We start from the raw sequence: 12,304 nt of genomic DNA, 5'->3' as shown, positions 1-12,304 counted from the left end.
ATGGTGTTTGCAGAGCTGTGCAATATACCTGTCACTACTTATTCATTCTCTAGGAACATTTAGCACTACAATATGGTCAGCCTACTCAAGATATCTACGGGTGTTTCTTTAATTGTGATAGTCGATGTTGCAAAGGCACTCAAGACCGGTGTCGATTTTTTTTTTACAAAATGTGCAAACCTATCTGGGGTCACGTTGTGCAATTGGCAACAGGGGCTGTGTTCTGTTGTTGGTGCTCAGAGAGCTAATGCATCCATTCCTCGGAAGTGTGATTGGCGCTGTGGTCAAAGGTGCAAATCTTCCCTGCTACACAAAAACCCATGTCCTTTAGAGATTAAAAAAATGAGGAGCATTACTTTTGTTACAATAAATCCATGCGAATTAGTGCCAACGGGGAAACACCTGCTTTATGAGCAGTCATGCATTCTTCGTGTGGAGATTTATGTGTGTCATTTGCATAAAATTGTGAGAAAATTCATGACTGTTGAAGCATTATACATATGCTCTCGGTTAGATAACAAATAATGGGGAATTGCTCCAAACTAGACCTTCACTAGGATATCTCAAAACCTTGTTTGTTAATAAATTAGTTTTTTTGTTTGTTCACTAAATATTCTGGGTTCGGAACTTTGTAACTAACCCTTTAGATATAAATGTGAAAGGACTGTTCAGATAGCCTGAACTTTGTGAATGAGCTTTTGGCGTGCCCATTTAAAAGAGATACCCGAAGCACTTGTTGAATGCTAGCAACACTTCCTATATTTTCATGTACTTATGTTTTTTAAAACACATATCCCTTAGTGCTGTACATTGCAAGGTGGGAAAAAGTATACCACATAACAAATGGTTACAAAAAAGTTCACACTTTTTTGGAGGTTGAAAGCTGCTGTCTCAAGCTAACGCCCATATTTATGGGAAAATGAAGGAGCACAATACTGCGCCAAAATTAGCAGCGCCGCACTCTGTCATTTTTACATATTTAATTGAATATGGCGCACCCCTGTGTTGTCCCCTGCGCTGGCGTTAAATTTAGCTGCCAGCTCCAATGTAGGCATCCTTGCACCATCGGAGCACCAACTGTGTGGCTCAGAACTGGGGCATCACCACCAGCCCCTGGCGCATAGCCTTCATATGACTGGCTATGCGGCTCGATGCTGCTGCATTGCCTCCCTCGCAAAGGGTTCCATGGCGCACCACTGCTTGAAGATCAAAGCTATGCAGCTCTATGCAAATGTATCCCCTGACTATGCAGATCGGAATCAACACATCACCTCTGCATCTTCTCCTCTGCTCCTAGTATCAGATCTTCGATGTCGACGGAACCCTCCATACAAGATACTGTTTCAAGGGGACAAGATTGATCCCTGTAGCCAGTCTGTGCTCCATTGCAGTCAGGCTGAACTTTGACTCACCCCAGTCCAGTTAGACCAGACAGTTCCAGCTGGCTCTTTAAGCTTTAAAGCACTACATTTACAAATATTCTTTAAAAATTCACATCTTGACTTCTACTTATTGGATCTTTGTTGGTTTTGTCTCGTTTTGTTTATTAACTGGTTCTGTGCCGGGGACATAATGGTTATGTCCCGCGGCACAGTGCTCCTGTGCCGATTACATAACCATTATGTCCCGGCACCGGAGCTCGGAGGGAGCGCTAGCGCTCCCTCCGTAGGCTTCACCCCCAACACCCCCATGGCAGGGCTGGAAGGGTAATCGCTTCCCCTTCCACCCCTGACCCCACCACCCCTTCTGACTCCCCCAGTGAAGTCTGATGATGTCAGAGGTCACCTCCCATTGCGCTGGAAGCATGCTTCCAGCGCGATGCGGAAGAGAAATAAATGGTTGGCATTTCTTTTCCGCTCGGGAGCAGGGGGCCAGCAGAGGCATGAAAGAAAAGGAACGGCCTTTCCTTTCCTTTCATGTCTCTGCAAGCAGAAACGCCCACTAGACACCAGGTACATTTTTTTTTAAGGCTTACTCATAAGGAGAGTGGTCCCTTGGGCAAGGGCCGCTCCCCAAGGGGGCAAGATATTTTTAGGCCTTTTCTGCCCCCCCCCCGGGGGAAGATTGGCCTATTATAATTAGGACGATCTGCCCCTAGGGGAGACAAAACCCCCGAGACACCAGGGATATATATGTATATTTTTTTTATATGTGGGGAGTGACCCCTTAGGCAAGGGTCGCTCCCCGGGGTGCAAAATTACTTGTAGGCCATTTCTGCCCCGCTAGGGGGCAGATCGGCAGATTGGCCTATTTTTATTAGGCCAATCTTCCCCCTAGGGGGGCAGAAACCACTAGACACCAGTTTTTTTTTTTACACTTACACATAAGGGGTGCGCACCCTTGGGCAAGGGCCGCTCCCCAGGGGGGGGCAAAATATTTTTAGGCCTTTTCTGCCCCCCAGGAGCAGATTATAATTCGGCCGATCTGCCCCCAGGGGAGGCAGAAACTCCCTAGACACCAGGGATATATATATATTTTTTTATATGTGGGGAGCGAACCCTTAGGCAAGGGTCACTCCCCGGGGTGCAAAATTATTTTTAGGACTTTTCTGCCCCCCCAGGGGCAAATTGGCTTATTATAATTAGGCCAATCTGCCCCGAAGAGGGGCAGAAGAGGGGCAGAAATCCCTAGAAACCAGGGATATACATTTGTTTGTTTACTTTATGTTTTTATATATGGGGAGCGACCCCTTAGGCAAGGGTCACTACCCTAGGGGGCCAATTGTATTTAGGCCAACTCTGCCCCTCATTGGGGCAGAGCAGGTTATTTTTATTAGGCCAATAAACCACTAGACGCCAGGGATTTTTTTTGTTGTGTCATTTTCGCACAAGGGGAGCGACCCCGTAGGCAAGGGTCGGTCCCCTGGGGGGCAAATTTATTTTAGGCCATTGCTGCTCCGCTTGGGGGCAGATCGGCCTATTTCTATAAGGCCGATCTACCCTCGGGGGCAGAAACCACTTAGGCACCAGGGATTTGTGTGTGTGTATGTGTGTGTTTTGTTTGGGAGGGCAAGGGTCACTCCCCATGGGGAATATTACTGTTGGCCATATCTTCCCCCCTTGGGGGCAGATCAACCTATTTTTGGAAGGCCCATCTGCCCCCACTGGGGGCAGAAAGTCCACCAGAGACCAGGGAAGATTGTTTTTTCAAAATAAGAGCGTGGGGGTATGGCCATATCCCCACCCCAAATAAATGGGGCCAAAGTCGCTCTGCCCACCAGTGGGCAGATGGGGCAATTACTCACGATCCACACCCCGGGGGGGCAGAAAGTCTACTAGATGCCAGGGAATAAAAGAAGGAAAAAAATGTGTGGTGGTGGCTACCAACTCGTATGGGCATGGGTTTGTCCCCACCCCAACTGAAAGGGGCAACAGTCTTTCAGCTCTCCCCCCACACTAAAACATCTTATTCCACAGCAAGAAAGAGGACATTTGATTATTTTGGGTTTTGGTATTACATTTGGGCCATGAGAGCTTGGCTAACTCTCAAAATTGTCCCACTTGGAATGGTGAGGGCTGCACTTTTTGGACTTTGGGATGCTGCCATGTAGAAAAAGCCACAAGAAAACTAAACATCTGGGTAAGTCCAGGGTGGTGTGCTTCACATGCACCCGCACCATTTTCTTACCCTCAATGTCCTGCAAACCTCCAACTTTGCTGGAAATCACAAATTTTTTCCACATTTTTGTGATGGGCCATCCGGAATCTCCAGGAATCCACAAAATTCCTACCACTCATCATTGTCTCATTTATACTGATAAAAATTTTGCCCCACTTGTCCGCCTAAAAATGTTTTTATTCAAACTGCCCTTTTGGACCCGCTCTGGTTCCCCCTCAATTTCTACATGTTTTTGGCTCTTCCCTGTCACAGGCACTTGGCCCACCTACACAAGTGAGGTATGTTTACCGGGAGACTGAGGGGAATGTTGGGTGGTAAGAAATTTGTCCCGGTGCAGTGATCCCACAAAGAAATGTGGGAAAAATGTGATTTTTTTAGCTTACTTTGAGGTTTGCTGAGGATTCTGGGTAAGAAAACATTGGGGGGTCCACGCAAGTCACATGTCCCTTGGTTCCCTCGGGTGTCTAGTTTTCAGACATGTTTGGGTTTGGTAGGTTTCCCTCTATGGCTGCTGAGCCCAGGACCAAAAACGCAGGTCCCCCCGCAAAAAGAGGTAGTTTAGTATTTGATCATTTTGATGTGGCCACATAGTGTTTTGGGGCATTTCCTTTCACGAGCACTAGGCCTACCCACACAAGTGAGGTACCACTTTTATCTTGAGACTTGGGGGAACGCTGGGTGGAAAGAAATCTGTGGCTTCTCCCAGTTTCCAGAACTTTCTGTCTCCGAAATGTGAGGAAAAAGTGTGTTTTTGGCCAAATTTTAAGGTTTGCAAGGATTCTGGGTAACAAAACTTAGTGAGATCCCCACAAGTCACCCCCACCTTAGATTCCTCTAGGTGTCTAGTTTTAAAAAATGTGCAGGTTTGGTAGTTTTCCTTAGGTGCCGGCTGAGCTAGAGGGCAAAATCTACTGCTAGGAACTTTGCAAAAAACACGTCAGATTTCAATGTAAAAATGTGATGTGTCCATGTAGGGTTTCCTGTCGCAAGCATTAGGCCTACCCACGCAAGTGAGATACCATCTTTATCGGGAGACTTGCGGGAACAGAGAATAGCCAAACAAGTGTTATTGCCCCTTGTCTTTCTCTACATTTTTACCTTCCAAATGTAAGACAGTGTGTAGAAAAGACGTCTATTCGAGAAATGCCTTGTAATTCACATGCTAGTATGGGCACCCCGGAATTCAGAGATGTGCGAATAACCACTGCTTCTCAACCCCTTATCTTGTGCCCATTTTGGAAATACAAAGGTTATCTTGATACCTATTTTTCACTCTTTATATTTCAGCAAATTAATTGCTGTATACCCGGCATAGAATGACAACCCATTGCAAGGCGCAGCTCCTTTATAGGCTGTGGGTATCTAGGGTTCTTGATGAACCTACAAGCCCTATATTTCCCCGCAACCAGAAGAGTCCAGCAGATGTAACGGTATATTGCTTTAAAAAATCTGACATCGAAGACAAAAGTTACAGAGTAAAATGTGGAGAAAAATGGCTGTTTTGTTCACCTCAATTTCAATATTTTTTTATTTCAGCTGTTATTTTCTGTAGGAAAACCTTGTAGGATCTACACAAATGACCCCCTGCTGAATTCAGAATTTTGTTTAATTTTCCAAAATGTTTACCTTTCTGGGATGCTTGATTAGTTGCACGCCCATTTCTGTCAATAACTGGAAGGAGGCTGAAAGCACACAAAAAGTAAAAATGGGGTATTTCCCAGTAAAATGCAAAAATTGTGTTGAAAAATGTGGTTTTCAGATTCAAGTCTGCCTGTTCTTGAAAGCTGGGAAGATGGTGATTTTAGCACTGCAAACCCTTTGTTCATGCCATTTTCAGGAAAAAAACACAAGCCTTCTTCTGCAGCCCTATTTTCCCATTTGTTAAAAAAAAAACTAAATTTCTCTGCTATTTTGGCTAATTTCTTGGTCTCCTCTGGGGGAACCCTTAAACTCTGGGTACCCCTAGAATCCCTAGGATGTTGGAAAAACAGCACACAAATTTGGCGTGGATAGCTTATGTGGACAAAAAGGTATGAGGGCCTAAGCGCAAACTGCCCACATAGCCAAAAAAAGATTCGGCACAGGAGGGGAAAAGGCCTGTCAGCGGAGGGGTTATATTAAGATTTGTTTTTCTAACCTGGTATGGATTCATTTTGTGTGATGTTTTCAGTGTTTTACTGTCTTAAGTGTTTCACAAATGCTTTACACATAGCCTCTTAAGGTAAGCCTGCCTGCTCTGTGCCAAACTACCTGACCATGAGCACAAGTTAATTTATGGTGTTTAACTGACTAGGATTGTGGTCACTACTTAAACATGGTGCTAACCTCTGCAACTAGAGACCCAGTTTCTAACAGAGGTGCTTAGTGATTTTAGGTGCTACCATTACCTTATATCTGTGACATTGCACATCCCTAGTACTCCTGTTTGGACTTTTATGGGTTTAATGTCACATAATTTATTAAATGTTACTATATTTGTTTTAATTGGTGTGGGATTTTTCTTGTGTCATGTTTTCACTTTATTTCTGTTTAGTTGCTTCATAAATACTTTGCACATTGCTTCTTAGTTATGCCTGACTGCTTTATGCTATGCAACCAGATGGCTAAGCACAGGATAATTCAGTAACCTTTATGGTTCATCCTGATAAGGTCTGTGGCTGTTGCTTCAGAAGGGCTCACACCTTCCTCAACAAATGGCCCAGTTTGTCACAGATAAGGAGCTGTTTTTCTCTCTTTTGACACGAAACAGTGCACCATCTTTTGTTGCTCTGCCTTGCTCAATAAGTTGGTAAATCTGTTCATTAATTTTTAATGATATAAGGAAAGAGACCGGAAAAGTGGAAGAGGGAAGGGACGAGTTTCCAGTGGTTATTTGGTAACACAGAAAATAAATTGAAAGGGAGGGCACAGAGAGGAAAGTGCTGGATGCACAGAAATGTCAGTAATGAACAAGTAGATGGAAGGGAAAAAAAGTCACTCTGAGTGAAGATCAATCCAGTGGCAGAGATAGATGGAGGACCAATTTGGTGGTCACTTTCTCTGGCTTCTTTTTGCTAGATTAATGTACCTGTACTCCTGCTCTGGCCACTTGCAGAGATCCGTTTAAGTGGCATCACTTGGGTGCTGCTGTGCCTGGACCACCACTCACACTCTCAATATGACTATGAAACACTATAATATGGCATTTCACCTTCCAGCTGATGCATGGTGATTACACAGTTTGCAGGTCCAGCACAGTCAATCACACAGATTGTGGGAGCACAGTGAATGTAGCTGACAACATTCCCCGACCATTTATGAAGAGCAGCTTTATTTCAATTTTTTCAGGTTCAGTAATGATTTGGGAAAATAAGCTGCATTCTCTGTGTTCTTCATTGCATTTATCTTGCAACACTGTAGTTGCATGCAAAGTTACCATTGCTTTGCCTCTGATGGAATGTGTTGTGACCCATCTTGATTGGAAGCTGCCTATTTGAGAAGAGATACAATAAGTAATTCACTTAACAATCCTTTTATTATGTGAGATGTCTCTTCATATTGAAACCACCCACTAGAAACAGTTGCGAAGACTTGTAGCCTGAGTTTTAGATTGGCTTGAACAAAACTACCCATCCCAGAATTTAGAGAGCAACCTGGACTGGAGCAGCTGGTCTCAAATGGTGCTGGAAAAAAGGAGCAGTACCAGAAGAAGGCTATGCATTCCAGGTGCCCAATAGGGAGTATGTGGAAGAGAAAGGCAGCCCTTATGCCGAGGCCCAAACAAACATTAGGGTTGCCAAATGCCAGGGCTGGCTAATATTAATTCCTCCTTGTCCTTCTTTAATGCATGACCATACACTCCCTGTCTCTTTATCTCACTCCTTCAGGTGCTTTTTCATCCCAGATTTCTCCCTTTATCACTGTTTTCCTGTATTTCTCTCCCCCCTCCTTAACTCCTTTCCTGCCTTTGCCTCTCTTATTCTCGGGGCAATCTGATGATGGAAAATAAGTGTCTGTTATACAAAATGAGTGCCGATGGGTCGCACCTGTATCTACCGGCTCACATGAAGCACCAAAGAAGGTAAACAAACAACAAATTGTTTCATTGTTGTACTGGAGCTTGGGAAGGGTGATTGTCTTGGATGTACGAGCTTGAATGTCTCTCTTTGGGCATCTGTGACTGCATGTGTGGAGAGTGTGTTTCTGTGTTTTAGGTCGATTTATGTGTCAGAGAGAAGGCAGATATGCGTGTATTGCTCCACCTGCAATATTATTTTCAATGCTTTCTTTGATATGACTCTGAGTAAATCCAACCAGCCATCTCATATGAAACCCCCTGCATGATAAAGTCATCACTTGCTTGGTTGAAAGCCACAGCAGATTCAATTGTGGTAATTATTTTGCTGATGTGGGCATCCCTGCACCGTGGTGCCCCCTCTTAGTATAATGGTGTAATGCTTGGGTGGCATAATGGTGGAAATCCTGAGCATATTGATGGCATCAATGGCATGATTGCACCACCCTCCTGCAATAATGCCTCCTGTAACATAATGGAGGTAAATATTGGTAGACTGTGATCAACCAAGAAGCGATGGTGTGAATCCCCCGCATCTAGTATAAAGCCAGTGATAGCATGATTGTGGTAATTCCTGGCAGATTGTGGTCATCCTTGACATGATGATGTCCACCCTTGATACCTTATTGGTGGAACCTTTTTGGATATGATGGTTATTTCTGGCAGTGTACCTGTGCTTGTAAAGTAGTTCCTGTCAATTTACGACACACTGTTTTTGGGACCCAATATGCATTCACTAAATAATAATAAGACATTTTCTGGACAGATTTTATCATGGTAATTACATGTTTCTGTTTGGTAAAATTTGAATTTATTTATCTAAAATTAAAACTAGTCATTAATAGCAAAGTATTTATGAGGACAAATTGCCTGCATTTACCCACTATATTTAAACTGAGTTTGTGAGATTTATTACTGATGTTTTGATCATTAGTTACAAGAAGGCACATTTTTCCAGGCCCTGCAGTCAACCCCCCAAAGATAGAATAGCAATTCTGCACTCTGGAGTTTGGTAGGTACTCTTCATTCAATGCAATTCTTGATTTTTTATTGTGGGCTAAACAAGGTCTGTAGGTAAATAGAGAGCCTTTGTGTTTTTTTTATTTCGTTTCACAAACAGTCCTCAAACCCTGGTTTGCAAACTGTTCATGATCTAATGGTCAAAATATGTCTAAAATGTAACGCTTTGACGTTCCTTCAACACGTTTGTAATGCTAATTTTTCAGTGCTACTCCACAGATTCACACCAAATAGAGCAAAGGCACACCTGTATATAAAGTTCATGCCAAGTTTGGTGTACTTCCATTTTTGTAGTAGAGGATAGCAGAGTTTCCCATGGGAGTTAAAATGGGAAATACTCTTCTTTTGTGCCCTCCTTTACTTCCCTTTTAGCGCCTTGAGACCCGCACGGGTGAGTAGCGCACTTTATAAATGTTAATGATTTGATTTGATTTGATTCCCTCTTCTTTGATGAATCTACACACAAAGAACTTAACATGCTGAAAGTAATTGAGATTTACTCAGACCTAAACATAACTACAGAGTTGGTATTGCCAACTTTCTAATATATATAAATAACGATGTTTTGCCCAAAACAAATACAAAACTTAAATGGGTGGCCAACCCAAGCTTTTCACCTTCCTTTCAGTAAAAATACTTTCACAATTACAGTCTTGCTCTTGGAGAATCAATCAGCATTAATCCTTGATGCAAACATCTAAGAAGAAATCCTCCCCAGTCTGTGAAGGTAAATATTGGCAGCACAGAACACGGTCAGGAAAAGGTTACACTGTCTCGTGTTGCACTTTATTTTCTCTGTTCAAATGTGCCTCGTTAAACCTACACTATACTGTCAATGTACTACAAAAGAAGAACACATTTTAGAATGCATCTTTTTCATTTCATTACAATGCACTTTGTATTACAATTTGTCTTGTAAAAATACATTTTGTTGAATATAACCCCTTTTTCATTATTAGCACATTATTCTCTTAAAAACACATTTCTCAAAACATTGACAGATATATCTGTAATCTCAGGCAAACGATGAACTCTGGGAAGTAGGGCCTAATTAAGTTGTTGGCAGAAGGGTTACTCCACCCCAATGGTGACAGCTATCCAGTCTGCAGAAATCTAAATCCTATTATTTACGATGGGATTTAGATTTCGGCAGATGAAATATCCGGCACCGTTGTGACAGAGTAGCCCATCCACCAATATCTAAATCAGGCCATATGTCCCCTGTCTTGACGTTAAAAAAATCAATAACATAAGGGGGCAGGGTAGGGATGCCCCAGACTCCATGGGGGATTGAGAGTGACCCCGCCAGGGGCCAAAAATGACAAAAAACAGCATTATTGCAGCGATCCTGTGGGAATCTCAGGGGTTTAAGGAAAAATGGCAGCTGGGGTCACATTGACTAATTAGAAAAGTAGGCGCGCAGACCCCACCTTGAGGCATTATAGGCCAGAGAATTCGACCCTAAGGGCTCCATTTCATAAGGAGAGGGGCCACACAGCCTCTCTCCCTGAGCCACTAGAGGCCCCGGGACACCACATCCGGGGCAGTATAACATAAGGGAATTGGTGCATGCAGCCCCCTCACGCAATTATAGGCCCCGGGAAACCCATCCTCGGGACCGTAATGTGCACAAAGTGGGAGAGGAGCCACCCAACCCTCCTTCACGAGCCTTTAAAGGCCCCAGGGACCCCACCCCCTGGGGATTATATCTTTAATTAAAGGGGAGGGGCCCACCCTCAGGGGCCAGCTCAGTTGCTATGTTCAGGGAGCCCACCCACAGGACATAGCAGTTTCCGTGACTGCTCTGGATTGAGCAGGGAAACTTGTGTTTGCTCCCATCTGGTGGGAGCATTTTTAAAACTCCTCCCAAAGGGGAGCAATCAGAAAGTTTGCTCGGAGCAAGTGGAAGCTTTGATAATGCACAGATGCAGACAGTGAAACAGATCAATAGATTGCTCCAGCCCCAGAGGGAGCAGCATAAATAGCTGCTCCCTAAGGGATGGAGCAATGACGGCCCTTGGAGAATGTATGGGCCTGGCTAGGCTTTGAGGACCCAGGTCTCCCCCCATGGTCCCCAACACTGTGCATGGTGAGTGCCCTGGGCTGGCACCCACCAATATAACTTAATCCACCTAGAATTGGGACCCTGGAACCAAAATAGGCTTGGAGAGGGAGGCTGTGTGGTCTCCCTCCCATTTAAAAAAACACATCCCAGGGGCTGGGTGGGGGGGGGCATGTGGTTCCCCTCCCATTTAAAAAACATAAGGCCAAGGAGATAGGGCCCCCAGGGCCTAATGAGGCTTGAGGAGAGGGATCATGCGGTTCACCCCTCCCCTTTAAAAAAACAGCTCTGTGGGATGTGGTCCCCAGAGCCTATTGAGGTTAGGTTAGGAGAGTCTTTACTGCCCTAATCCCCTTTAAAAAACATAAGGCCCGGGTGATGGGGTTCCAAGGGCCTATTGATGTTTGGGGAAGAAGCCCACATGGCGCCCATCCCCTTTAACAAATAAAGGCCATGTGAATCACACAAAAAATACAAAATTACAAACATATTTTAAAAACATTAAAATCCTACCAAAAAGGTTATTTTCAGAACCACCATAACTGTTTTAAATTGGAAAATTATTTTTTGTAATACGTGGCTCTTCATGTTTGTATACCATAGTCTCTTATAGCAGTCTATACATAAGAGAAAAAGGCAAGTCTAATTTTATAAGTGTCTAGATTTCAGCCAACTTTTGTGTAATCCTATTCAGCTGTTTTTTCTGTATCACTGTCCAAAATTCTTGCATGGGGAAAAGATATTTTAGGACCCCTTCTTTTTTCTCAGCCCCGGTTCAGAGATCACCTCAAAGATTTCCAGGAAGGAACTGCGTTAGATTGACATTTTGTATGGAAAGTTTTGGACAGATTTGTCTAACGGCATCAAAGTTATTAGCAATGCACTTCCTGTGAAAACGCTGACTTAACTATAACTACACAGTTGTGACAGTCTCTGGTTTTGTGTGTGTGTGTGTGTGTGTGTGTGTGTGTGTGTGTGTGTGTGTGTTAGAGAGTGTGTACATATATCGGTGAGGATCATGTTAACTTGAAGCTTTGAAAGTACTGCCCTATTTCATGAAAGTCTTTAGGAGTTATGACTTTTTTGTTACATTATGTAAACATTATACTCTAAAATGCACTGTGTCACCAAATTTTTACAAAATTGTCTCAGGAAGTTCCACAAAACGACAGAGAGTGAGGACAAAAAAATCTCATAGAATAGAACTTCACAGTTTACAGCAACAAAGGTAATCATGGCACATAGTATGATCCATGGCATCGAAAACTGCACACAGATGCAGAAGATTCAGAAAATATGATTGTTTCACATGAGGAGAGGATGTATGGAGATTTGCAACAGCAAGAAAAGCAATTTTATTTCAGGTTGGTGGATGAAAACTAGGTTGAAGTGGAAGGAAGGAATGAGGGACATATTTACGAACAAAGACAAGACGCTAGTTACCCACCGGCTTGACCAGTCGTTAACTGGATGAAAGCAGCAGTCTTAAGCTCAACACTGAGAAAACAGAAGTATGATCTTCAGCAAGAACAACTCACTAGGGGACTCCA

The 12,304-nt window shown here is 43.6% G+C and overlaps 1 protein-coding gene across 2 annotated transcripts in view; it reads right to left on the bottom strand.

Annotated features, from left to right (window-relative positions):
• LOC138302076 (claudin-16-like) overlaps window positions 1-12,304 on the bottom strand; it is a 323,258-nt gene that overhangs the window by 70,390 nt on the left and 240,564 nt on the right. The window lies entirely within an intron of this gene.

Source organism: Pleurodeles waltl, chromosome 6 (genome assembly GCF_031143425.1).
Source record: "Pleurodeles waltl isolate 20211129_DDA chromosome 6, aPleWal1.hap1.20221129, whole genome shotgun sequence".
Taxonomy (NCBI): Eukaryota; Metazoa; Chordata; class Amphibia; order Caudata; family Salamandridae; genus Pleurodeles; species Pleurodeles waltl.
Note: the sequence above shows the minus strand (reverse complement) of the source record. Positions and strands in the feature narration are given on the sequence as shown.